This window comes from Myotis brandtii, unplaced genomic scaffold (genome assembly GCF_000412655.1).
Source record: "Myotis brandtii unplaced genomic scaffold, ASM41265v1 scaffold69, whole genome shotgun sequence".
In the NCBI taxonomy this organism is placed as follows: Eukaryota; Metazoa; Chordata; class Mammalia; order Chiroptera; family Vespertilionidae; genus Myotis; species Myotis brandtii.
The window spans coordinates 1254052-1267488 of record NW_005370700.1 but is presented as its reverse complement, the minus strand read 5'-3'; the positions used below and the strand labels follow the sequence as shown (position 1 = coordinate 1267488).

At 43.3% G+C, this 13437-nt stretch overlaps 1 protein-coding gene and 1 pseudogene across 3 annotated transcripts in view; one reads left to right on the top strand and one right to left on the bottom strand.

Moving 5' to 3' along the window:
• Positions 1 to 13281, bottom strand: part of RNF152 (ring finger protein 152) — a 70647-nt gene extending 57366 nt beyond the window's left edge. For 2 of the 3 annotated variants that reach the window (XM_005881795.2, XM_005881794.2), the window contains exon 1: positions 13168 to 13281. The gene's annotated coding sequence lies outside the window, so the exon portion shown is untranslated. Of the gene's footprint in view, positions 1 to 11026; positions 11110 to 13167 lie in introns of all 3 variants that reach the window. The other variant, XM_005881797.2, reaches the window with a different exon arrangement.
• Positions 4443 to 4972, top strand: LOC102245291 (annotated as a pseudogene).
• Positions 13282 to 13437: the final 156 nt, after the last annotated feature.

Here is a 13437-nt window from a genome sequence, read left to right as displayed (position 1 = left end):
TCAGAAGCAGTCCTGTGGCCCATCTAGATGCAGAAAATAGTCTGTACAGTGGTTGTCAACTAGGGGTCATTTTGACTCCTGGGGACATTTGGCAATGTCTGGAGATATCTTTGCTTGCATCTGGTGGGTAGAGTAAGTCCAGAGATGCTATATCCCACAGTGGGCAGGACAGTTTCCCTACAACAACAAAATTATCTGGCCCCAGATGTCAATAATGTTGAAATTTGGTAAGCATCTAGCTAGTTGCCACAATCGCACAACAATGCTCAGGTCTACCACTATTTTCCACTAACATACACTCAAATTAATCCCAACAAATCCACATTATCAATAGTTTGTTTATTCATTTGCTTCTGTTCATTCATCCAAACTCCTAAACAAAACAAGGTCCCTAAGGACAAAGAATTCACAATGGAGCAGGGGCGCAACCATATTTAGAATTATCATACACAGGCTTACGTGGGATTAAAAAGAACAAATGGAAGGAAAGTTAATTCTGTCTGAGAGGGTTGGGGGAGGACCCATAGGGCAAGTGAAATGAGAGGGAAATCTTGATGAATATAGTTATAACTTCCATGAAGATGTTGTGGGGGTTGTGATTTGGGGTTTTGTGTGTGTGTGTGTGTGTGTGTGTGTGTGTGTGTGTGTTTGGGGGGGGGTGGTATTGTGAGGGTGTGACCCAGGGAAAGGGAACTGCATGAACAAAGCAAAGACAATATGAAAGGATATGATTTATTCCACTTTCTGATATGGGAGAAAATAGTAACTGGGATAGGAGGGGATTTTTGTTGAAACATGTTTTAATGCTGTATTCACGAATGTTTTCAGCTCCTAGCAGCTGATAGAATCTCTCACACCTACATTCTGCAGAGTGGTCCCTCCAGAAACATTTCACACCACCACACTTTGCAGACACTTGTTAGCATAGGGCAAAGCTCAGGTAATAACCAGAAATCTCACTGCAAATTCCATCACCAACTCTCTCAAACAACATGGCCTCAAAATCACATCAAATCGATTTGGTGGTTCACCAAAACCATCCATCTTCCCAAAGACAGGACAGTTTAGAAGTCAAACCTCTTAAATTATGTTACATTGAACCTGTTTAAGTTTTCACCTCTTCCAATTCTTAATCCCAGTGGTGAATGTGGGTCCCAGGATGAGGTTAAGAGCATGGACTGCCTGGACTCCAGCATATCCCGGCTCTGGCATAAACTCACCTAAGTTTCTAGGCTCAGCTACCTCCCAGATAACAGGCTTAAAGTACTTAGCACTATACTTAAAGCATATAATATCTAAATACTATTATCCTTGTACTACAGTTAGGTCCCCCAACCCCAAAATTATTATAAATTGTGGAATCTAACATAGTTTGGGAAAGAAAATATCTGATCAACTTCCATGTCATTTTGTAGAACATTAAGAACAATTGCAATTTGCTTTGGGCAAGATGTTTTTAATTCCAGAGCCAACATCACAGTGTAAAATAACAGTTGTTCTTGATTTTGAAGCTAAAATTGAATTTTAAAATTGCCATATTCTGCCCTAACCGGTTTGGCTCAGCGGATAGAGCGTCAGCCTGCGGACTCAAGGGTCCCAGGTTCGATTCCGTTCAAGGGCATGTACCTTGGTTGCGGGCACATCCCCAGTAGGGGGCGTGCAAGAGGCAGCTGATCGATGTTTCTCTCTCATCGATGTTTCTAACTCTCTAGCCCTCTCCCCTCCTCTCTGTAAAAAATCAATAAAATATATTTTAAAAAAATAAAATTGCCATATTCCTACACAAATATTTACCCTTCTTAGTCTCTTTACTTACTCTTCCTCCCTCAAACTGTTGTCTCTCTCTCTCTCTCACTCTCTTTCTACTTGTCTTATTTTAACTGTGATCAGCTTTGGGAAAACAAAGTGTATTGAGCTGTTAAGTACTATAGATTATATTGAACACACCAGTCATCTAGTACTAAAAAGCCTCATAAAAGGAAGAAATTTGTTTCTTTACAAGTCAGAATCTCAAAGGAGAAGTTAAAATGAGGGAAGTGGACTGCAGAACCAAGAGGGGAGCCAGCATGTTCAGAATCGCTTCCTCCTATGGTGGGGCAAGAATTCCAGCTTGCAGTCCACCAGTCATTTATTTCTAAGATTTTAGTCTAAGTGAAACCCCATTCACCTGTACCGAAAGCAGTAACAGAATCTAATGGTCCTGCCCTTTGCAATAAGTCAGAGGTGAGGAATTAGATGAAAGCTGAGGCAACTAGAACCAGGCTGAATCCTGCTTAGACTTCCCAACTGATTGTTACAGCCCTTCTAATTTACAAGGAATTCTAAAAGTTATTCTAAGGAGCATGTTAAAGAGAGGGTTTGCTGCATCTACAGACAGGTTCCACAAATAAGGTGAAATAAGTCTGGGGTAAAACCCGACATGTTCTTTTTAACTTCTTAGTGAAGACATTTTTCTGTAAATGAGCTTCTTACTGGGAAGTATGACCACCAAGGGATGCAATTCTCAAATACTTTATTTATTACTTTGTCATAAATCCAAGGTGTGTGAAGGATTAATTTCTGATAGACCTGATTCCAATGTTGGAAAAAATAAGTGAACTACTGACTGCAAAGAAACACTAATTCTTTGAATTGATGTTTTTCATTTTGTGTACAGAAATAAAGGTGATTTATTAAATGAATTCTGTTTGCCTAAAAGATTCCCCTTTTTCTTAGACGAAGTAATAGACCATGAAGAATTCTGGCTTATTGGGAACATAAATGAATATATCTTGGCAGACATAACGATTACAGGGAAATCTGACGGAAGGGGTGACGTAGATGTCTAGCAATTGCCTTCAGGTGCTCTGTGGATGGGATTCACAGAACTGGCAACCAGGCAGCTCATGACTGTTGCTGGCAAATAGGCTGCAGGTCCAGCCCGCACCAACCTAACACCTCCAGATAACCAGTTACACTTCCAAAGAAGAAACAACACAAAGGGTTATTGTTTGAGACATCAGCTAAACACTAGAAAAATGGTGGCTTATCTAAGGGTGTTATCTATTGCCATTGAGGGGGTGGAATAAACTTTTCTCTGCCCTCCAGGTTCTTCTGGACGGTCTAATAATCAAATAGACATGAGACAAGATTAGCAAGAGGAAATAACCAAAAACAGAAAGTCAGAGACACTCCCCCACCCCCCACCCACGAGAGGTTCAGAGGCAGAAAGAGGCAGAAAGGTCTGTAAGACATCCTCAGCTAGGGATGAGGTCATGCACTTTGGGGAGGCTTCAAAAGCTCATTGCAGGATGATCAGAGCAGATGTTTAGTAAATAAAAGTTGCCTGCCACATAGGTGGGTCAAAAAGTAATCTCTTACTATGGCCAAGGTCCTAATTCAAGTTCTTCTAGGTAGTAAAAGGGGAGGGCAGAAGTTTTTTTGAGCCTGAAGCTAAAATTGTCATTAGTTCAAAACAACCCACACACCATCAATCTCACGAATTAGAGATTCAGAGAAGGAATACCAGCAAATTGGAGTCAGGGCTTCAACCATCTCCACTCAGTAATACGGCACAGGCCTGGTTCGCTTCCCAGCCCCTCATGGCATGAACAGACTCACTAAGAAATCTCTCCCGTCTCTCTGGGAGGAAAGCTCTGGGCACTGTGCTCACAAGCACCCCCATCACAGTCCACACTACGCTCATGTTCATAACATGGGCACATTCCAGAAGCATCCTAGCTGCAAAAGGAAAAAGCAACTTGTCTGCTAGCATCCTGTGGTTCCACCAAGAAGAAAAAAAAATAGTCAAGAAGAGCATAGGCTCACACATAAATACACTCCAGACATCAGTGCACCAAGGAACCCAGAGCAGAACTAGGTTCATGCATTTTCAAATTAGCTCCCAAAGGGCCCAGACTGAAATCCTACAAGCAGCAACCCAGGCGGAACTAAAACCCCGCTCTCCAAGTTATTTCTGAAGAATTGATTACACCATTCCTTCAACAAGTGCCTGCAGTGTACCAAGTCCTGTGCCACACAACCCTACCAAGCACAACATATACCACTGTTGAAGTGTAATTTCTTAAAGATCCCATTAACTTTACATTTAACTTGTATTGTCTAGCTTTCTTGCCTTTATTAAACAGCTACCTTCCTTAAAATAATAATCCCATTCCAAAAAGCAGATTCAGCCCTAACCGGTTTGGCTCAGTGGATAGAGCGTCAGCCTGTGAACTCAAAAAGCAGATTCATAAATTAGGGGACTGACAAAGCCACACTGCCTCCACCTGTCTATCCTGCCCGTTCTCTCCTGCCCCTTCTCGGAGGGTGGCTGTTATGTCTAACGATGTATAACATCCACATAGCCTGACTCAGGATTCCGAGCAACCACAGGACAAGGACAGGACCCCTAAGTAGAGTGAGCAAACTACCCTAGGTCTTCTGGGATTGTTCTGGTTTTAAAATGTAAAGTCTCACTCTTGCAACTCGGCCACCGACATGCCATCCAGACTGAGGGAGACCCGAAAACTTTGGGGCCACGTGAGCCACGGCCACGGCCGCATCGGCAAACACAGGAAGCACCCGGGGGGCCGCGGGAATGCTGGCGGCCTGCATCATCACAGGATCAACTTCGACAAATATCACCCAGGTTACTTTGGGAAAGTTGGTATGAGGCATTACCACTTGAAGAGGAGCCAGAGCTTCTGCCCAACTGTCAACCTTGATAAACTGTGGACCCTGGTCAGTGAGCAGACACGGGTGAATGTTGCCAAAAGCAAGACTGGAGTTGCTCCCATCATGGATGTGGTGTGATCGGGCTACTACAAAGTTCTGGGGAAGGGAAAGCTCCCAAAGCAGCCTGTCATTGTGAAGGCCAAGTTCTTCAGCAGAAGAGCCAAGGAGAAGATTAAGGGTGTTGGTGGGGCCTGTGTCCTGGTAGCTTGAAGCTACATGGAGGGGAGTTCATTAAAATGTCCCAAGTACTTTAAAATAAATAAATAAAATAAAATGTAAAGTCTCTCCACCCAGATATCCTCTTAGTCCTGCACAAACTGAGTCCAGACCCTAGGAAAGGGAGGTCCCTTGCAGGAGGTCCTTGTTTTGCTAGGGAGGAGTGAAGCCACAGGAGAAAAAAGGTGGTGTCCTTTGGCTGTGGGCTATCTCAGAACCAGCTCTCTCTGGCTTCCTCCTGAGATGGCCTATCATTTTCAACTCTGGGCCATTTAAATAAAGCTTTACAAAGGCTCTCATGACAATGACACAAAAGAAATTCCTCATAAATGCCAAAGGCTGTAGTTATTTGGATGTGGCTATTTATCTCCATGGCTAGTTTAAGAGCTTCTTCCGGACCAAGACTGTTTCCAGCACAATGACTGGATGGTAGACGCTGAATAAAATGGACTTCAATCACATTTCCATTTATGTAGCACTTGTGATGTATAAGGCAACGCTTTATATGAATGATCTCACTCTTAAATAACTCAACGAGGTTGATTGTCTCCCATTTTACAGATGAAGAAACAAAGGTTCAGTCAGACCATATTCACTCAAGGTCATTATGGCAGAGCTCACATTTGAACCCAAACTCCTCTCACTTGAAAATGTTTTTAGAAGCCCTGGCCTGGCAGTTCAGTTGCAGTGGTTCTCAACCTTCTGGCCCTTTAAATACAGTTCCTCATGTTGTGACTCAACCATAAAATTGTTTTCGTTGCTACTTCATAACTGTAATGTTGCTACTGTTATGAATTGTAATGTAAATATCTGATATGCAGGATGGTCTTAGGTGACCCCTGTGAAAGGGTCGTTTGACCGCCAAAGGGGCCGCGACCCACAGGTTGAGAACCACTGGGTTAGAGCATCGTCCCAATACACCAAGGTTTCAGGTTTAATCCCCTGCAGGTTCAATCCTCAGTCAGGGCACATACAAGAATCAACTAATGAATGCATAAACAAATAGGACAAAAAAAATTTTTTTCTCTCTCTCTCTCTCTCCCTTCCTCTCTGTAAAAATCAGCATCTTTTTAAGTACTCAACTGAATTCGAATCAAGTAATGTGGGCATATATGGCAAGGGAATCAAGAATTGAGAGAGAAAAGTATCAGATTCATTTCTTTTATTCTCTGCCCTTTTACCTTTGCCATTGACTAAAAAGCAGAAAATCAAATTAATTATGAGTTAAGTTCACATGTTAAGTTACAGCAAGGCAGGTATTTTAGTTAGAATTGTGCAGAATTATGCCTGGCAAACAGTGAGCACTCAATATTTAAGTAAATTTAATAAAAACAATTGTATACCTAAGTCACTGATGTTCAGTGTTTCCAATGCTATTTTATCCACCCCCACATGTGAATAGATGTATTCTGAAGCATCCGTGTGGAGCAGTAATGGATCGACAGATACTTACCACAGTTAAAAATGGCTTTCTACCTGCATGATTGAATTAGCTGGTACCACATGAAATGACAGTAATCCTTATGTCTCAGGCAACAAAGGGGTAAATTCTCTCAACAAAGTACAGAGCTCTATCTAGTGCTCTCCAACCACTTTTAATTTCATATTAACCTGTAAAGAAGCAATTTGCAAACCTACCCCAGAGCAATACAACTGCAAAAGAATGTCACACTAAATACTTTGTTTGGGGACATTTATCTTAGCTCCATTCACTATTTGTCAAGCTGAGAACATTTTAATGTTAATGTATTCCTGGCCATTTTCTCCAAGCAATAGAGTACATTCCCTCTTTCATAATAATACTATCCATAATGATCAAGCATTCCAAGTGTTAAAGAAGATCTTCTAGTCCTGGCAGGTTTGGCTCAGTGGATACAGCATCCTGGCCTGCAGACTAAAGGGTCCCAGGTTTGATTCCCAGTCAAAGGCACAAGCCCGGGTTGCCATCTCGAGCCCCAGTAGGGGGCGTGCTGGAGGCAATGGATCAATGATTCTCTCTCATCATTGCTGTTTCTCTCTCTCCCTCTCCCTTCCTCTCTGAAATCAATAAAAATATATTTTAAAAAAAAGATCTTCTATCAGGTGGGTGATATTCCAAAGAAGTGAGGTAAACCAGATGTCTGTCACAAAGGCACTTGTGGTCACAAGTTAATTAGGCAACTGTTACCCACTAGTGTCAAACCCAAACAGCACAGTCTGCTCCTTGAGATTGTGGGGTGACCAGGTGGGGTGCAAAGTTCTAATACTGCTTGCTTTATGTCACCAAGAGAGTGTTTTCGTTTTGTTGTTGCTTTAGAAGAAGCCAGCTAATTGAAGTTGAAAAACTGACTGTCAATAATAATTCATTTTGTTAGAACGATGAGCCTCAGAGAGACCATTCTCCTCCCAACCATTGGTATGCAGGCTGTAGCCTGGCAGCTCTAATTTGATTCAATTTTTAATCATTATTAATGCAAGTAGGCAAAGCTCTTAAAAATAAGTCTCTCTTAAAAGTTCCTTTAAATCTACAGACCAAAAGTATCTATAATTCCTTTATCACAGTAGGTCAAAATCATTTCTGTATTGTGAATGATTATTTACTGAGCCCTTACTTTGTACAAACATGGGGGAGTGGGGGATACAAATAAGGTCAAACCTCATCAAGTCTTTATCTTTAAGGATTTTGCAAAGGAACTGAGATCCTGATGGTCCTGGTCTCTACATCTACCAGCTCAAAGAGGGATGTGTAACCCTCACCTCTCCCCCCACTCAGCAATGACTGGAAGAGTCCTTGCTCTGGTGATGTGAGGCTTGATGATAAGAGACATCCTGAGACATCTTTTCAATACCCCTTTAGCTTGAGTGGGTTTCTGTTCTTTGCAATTAAACAGAAACGAAAAGACACATCAATTTTAGGTGATGATACAAGACAATATATAAGTGCCCTCTGTAAAATGAATGAGTGAATGTTGAATGAAATGAAAGATGGAGGCAACTTTGCCAAAGAACTTTGGAGTGAAGGACGGGTAAGTTCTGAAGTGGTAGAGTTAACTTTTTCACACGAGTTAAGAGCGGAATCCACCTTTAAAGATGGGGTATAGGGAGAGGACACCATAGGCCACAGAATGTTCCAAAATTAAGAAAGAGGCTATGCAATATGTTTTTGAGAAACAGTGGGTTAACCATCCTAGCTAATGGGGTGGTTTAAAATCAGGCAGAGCAAGTCAAGGTTGAAATAGCTTTTAAGAAAAGAATAAGAGCTTCTCCCCCCTTCCACAACCAACAAACAACAACAAAAACCATAAGCCACTGAAGGTTATTACACAAGGGAACAAACAATTAAAACAGCATACCATTGTAAGGGTATTTTGTAATATGAATTGGTAGTGGGAAGCCAGGAGGTGAGGGTACCCACTGTAACAGCCCAGAGAGAAACAAGATTCTCAGTCAGGATGGGGCAGTGGGGGTGGAAATTAAGGGAAAGGTGGGAACTGTCACTAGGGAGGGACAGTTAACCCATTCATAAACAGAATATCAATATAATAACAATGCTCCCTACTTCCACAGTGTCTGTCTGTCAAAGCTTTTACCAAAATCTTCTCAATTCGTACAGAAGTCCAGTGAAGAGTGTATCCAGTGTGATTATTTGAACTTATAAATGGGAACTAAGCCAGAAAAGTCACATTTCCTGGTGGGTAGGAGTAAGATGGGAGGAGCAGAAAGTAGTGAAGAGCAGAAAGAGAAAAGAGCACAGAATAGGGCATCTGTGATTCCACTTTATTCTGACGACTTCGCCCGACTTTGTCCCAAGGTGGCACATCTGCATTTGCCCCACATCTGGCCTAGTCATTTTGGTCCCTTTTTTGCATGAAGGTCTGATATCCCAGGAAGTCCCTGTGATGTTAGAATAACTTTTATCATGCAGGAATGAGTTTAATCTATGCAGGCATAACTTTTATCACTTGCAATGAGTTTAATCTATGCAGGAATTAACAAACCAATTGGTGAATAAGGAGTCTTTTCCCACTCATCCCCTCCACTCCCAGCACAGCACAAGCAGCCTCCTCCCATCCCCCCTCCACCACCCCCAACCCCGCCCCCCAGATCCACAAGGAATGTCCTCTCAGCCTCAAGCAGCCATACAGGGTCAGGCCAGGAAATCCCAGGCTGAGAAGCCCTCAAAGAAAATGCAAGTTGCATATACACAACTTGAGGCCTTCCTCTTTAAATTTGACAATGACCAAGTCAAGCAGAAGTAGAAAATCCTTTAAAACAAGTGCAATTTTATCCAAATTGTGACTTCTATCATTGAGGCCGACCCCTGGAATAAATACCCAGTGCAGCTCCAGAAGCCATGAGGGAAGGAGCAGGAAAACCGACGCCTTCCTCCCTTCAGGCTCTGTGACCTTGCCCCGGGCAGCGCCAGGAACCATATTCACTCCACAAGTGTCTACCTGGCCGGTTTCGTTAGGAAATTAAAGTGGTGGGAAGTCAGAGGCCAAACAAAATACAGAAATGTGTTTTGGAGCTTCCCAAATATATTCCAAGATTAGTCCCTCAGGGCTTAATTTTCCCTCTCAGTCTGTCCTCGCTCTCAGCCCAACCCTGCACTGGTTCTTGGAGGTCAAGGCTATATCTGGTTCCCCTACTGGTTTCTTGGCTCCTCATCCCCCACTTCAGAAGCTTTTTGGGTGCAACCTTTAGTTACTCAGACTCATGTCCTCTAGTCACTGTGACTTGAGGGCTAACGGTCAGCTCACTCTGTCACCCATCTGTGGAGAACTGTCTTTACGAGATGACTTCAACGAGCTGATTGAGTCAGAAGCAATACTATTCTGTTCAATTCCATGCTTTTGCTAAAAGTACTCATCAAATCCTAAAAATTCTAATCCATGCATGTATTTATCACAACATGAACCAAGATATTTGAGTGACCCGCACTTCCCACAGCCAAATCTCTCTACAAGCCACCAACTGCTTGATCCAGAGCTCTTTGCAATGCCTGTTTCACCCAACTGTTTGTAGGGAGTGCAGCAAGGAAGGCCTTAAAACTTACCATCATAGTCACCCTGGTTGCTGATGGAAATACGCACGCACCAGAACTCTTGAGTTTCCTATTGGTCCTGTGACCAAAAAAGCTCTCATCCAAATTGCTCTTTCTAAACATCAAAGTGACAAGAGTATGACAAGGCTACCCTACACCCACCCTTGCCTGTTCTAGGTCCCATCTGTTGCCCTAGTCTTTGCTGGATGAGGCCACCCCGTGGTTGATGCTCGGCCCTTTGCCACTTTTTCTACCCTGAGCTGTTCCAAACAAACTCAGGAAGTCTTAGACAAGTGGCAGATGGTAAGGGAGGGAAAGTCGGTAGGTAACACCTCTTGGTTACATAATGCTAAGCACGAACCTCCTAGAATCAACCAGCCTTGGAAATATCTCCTGGCCTCGCAATTCAGAATAAATAACTATGCAGAAAGAGAGAAAATTACAATTTTTTCACTTGATGACCAGTGTACAGTCATATTAGATTGGGGCAGAACTAGATTAAGATACATATCACTCATTCATTCATTCATTCATTCGATTCTTGTGTAATGCCCAGTACCTACAAAGCACTAAGCTGGGCCCAGTAGGGATACACTTCATAAACTTGTCTAGGCCACGTCACTTGTGGAAGCTATTAGTGCTGCTCCCTACATCCCGTTCTCCCTTTTCATTACAAGAAATATTGAATTGTGGCTAAATGGGATCACAGCACTAGTCCTGGCAGAGGCAATGTAAGTCACTTCTGGGTCAGATCATGTCATGAAAACAAGATCCTCTAGCTTCCTTTCCAGTGCTGCGGGGATCTTGCAAGCACACCCGAGATCACACCTCCATTGATTTGGGTCCCTGAGTGACTACAATGAGCAGGACCTACCTGCTGACCACACTGGACACACACCATAGGAAAGAAACCAGACTCAGTACTCAGCCACTGAGATTTGGAGGTTATTTGTTACTGCAGAATAACCTAACCTATCTTGCTGATAAATTACCATTTTAAAAAGAGAGGAACCTGCAAAGCGCCCCCCGCCCCTTTCTGTTTTCTAAATCAGATCATTCAGAAAAGCAGACCTTGTTTCAAAATTCAAGTGCAGCAGGGACTGAATAAAACCTTGAAATGCGGAGGGTGCCGACAGGATGGACACATTCAAACCCTGAAAGAGTAAGGAATGAAAACAGAATGACTTTTCAACAGCAGTGAAATCTAACCATTTGTGAAATTCAGCTGAAGAGTTTAAAGGCCATGAAGAAAAGGTCACCTTCTAACAACAGGCCCAGTCACTTACAAAGTAGTGAGCGCCCCAATGAAAGAGGCATTCAAGTAAAGGCTGAATGGTCATATGCCCCCTCCTCAGCAGTCCCCCTCCTCTTACTCTTTCTCACTAGCTACATTGAACTTAACAAGAATCAGGTCATCACTTCTCTATTAACCTGTAAGCTCCCTGAAGGTGGCTCATTTTTATGTCACCACACCACACTCCCACTCCTTGGCCCTTATCACAAGGCCCTTTATCTATTAGGTGCTTGATAAACATCTGCTGAGTGAATTAAATGAATGCTGAAGAAAGAGCTCTGGAGGCAAAGGTTGGTCTAATAACCTCTAGGGCTGCCCCTACCTAAAGCTAAACACACCACTGCAGACATCTGGGGGCGGGGCAGCCTCCACCTAAAAAAGTAAAAATAAAATAAAAATTGAACAGCAATGTGACACTTTATTATGATTTATTACTGCACACAATTTAAAGCCACAGTGAAACCTAACACTGTACAATGTTCATCTTTGTTCCTGGATGTGCATTTACATGTGCAGGTAGCTGTTTTCTCATACGGAATTGTATGTGTGAGGTGTTTATTTTTTCTATTAAAAAAACACACCACCACACCCTTTGTTTCTATGGCATTGTTACATTCCCTATTACCACCATCACGTGGTTTTTCTTCTTGCAGGAACACAGCACACACCCTGCATTATTGCTGACATAAAAACTGTCAAAATACCTCTATCCTAACAGCATTACAAATCTGATCTCTCTAACGCCTTGGCCTTTGTTTCCGCTGGGACTGGGTAACTCACCTACTTCTCCCAGTGATTCCTGCATGCTTACAGTAGAAGGATAAATGCCAGTGTCACTATATTTTTTTAAAGTCACCTTTCAAGACAAAACTACCCTGGAGGTGAAGGACAAATCTTTCAAGTTATTTTATTTTTGTAAGGGTTTGGGGGGGAGGGGGGAGGAATGGTGAAGAGAGAATCTGCCACAGATACTGTGCTGCTGCCACTGCTGCAGAGCAAGAACACCAGTAACCAGTAGCCTTTGGTCCTCAGCAACCCCTCCTTCCTACAAGACAAACCCCGAGTCCATGTCCATAACCATTCTGATCCCCTGCGACTTGTGCAGGTTGCCGGGACTCTGCCCTCTAGGAGAAAATGCCAATGCCAAGGTGTCCTGTGTCTGAAGGTTACGTTTTCATTGAGCTTTTTCAAGATAACCCCAGATCTGGTTAGGTTGCCGTCAAAACAGGACTATCCTTGGAAAGAAAAGAGCAGGCCAGAGTTTTTGGAAAAGAACCAACAACCTAAAGATAAAATGCAGACTGAGAGCCTAATGGTTCACAGCTTTATAAATGGAAACTTAACTGAAGCTCTGTTTTCTGTTCTTTCTGCTCCCCCAACAGCCTTCCCTTCCACCTCCCAGTAACTTACAGCTGGCAGAGTGATGTTGCAAACACTGTTACAAGGAAGGGATGGAGGAGAAACATCATTTCATAAGAAAGTCACTACATTTGACTGGTGCTCTAACTGAGCACCAGTCCAATCTGTAATCAGCCTTAGGATGATACCTTCTCAACAAACACTATGCCCCACTGAAGCCAAAATATATTACTACAGATAAGAAAGCCAGCATATATCCAAACCCCACATTCAGATACAACTATGTATTGATTATATCAAAATTCTCATCCAAAGAAACCGGGTGTAATTTACACAACCCCAAACGCACCCTGCCTGCCCTCAATGACTTCTTCAAAAGGAAGGTTTGAAGTCATTGGCGATTTCTTTCCAGCAGCCCCCACTCATCCTCCTCACGGGTAGGAATGGAATGGTGTGATGCAGAAACCACCCCAACGGCCCCGTGCAAAGCACTGTTGGCCCAAATGACCCGGGGACACCCAGGCGGCTACCCAGATTATTGGGGGTAGAGGGGGGTTACCTGAATCTGTCACCGAGTCTCTTTCACCCCCTTCTGTCTGATGACATCAAGTGGAAATGGTACGCGTTTGGGAGGCAAGAGGCTGACAAGCAGGAAGCACAATTGAGTCTGAGCTTTGTTCAGCCTGCGGTGAAATACATGCAGTAGGGGTTAGATACGCGCAGCAGAGAAAGAAATCCAAGCTTCCTCCGGGCCAGCGGCGGAGGGGTGCACTGAGGCGGTGGGGGACGGCGGCGGAGGTGTGGAGGGCCGGCGGGGGGCGAGGGGGCG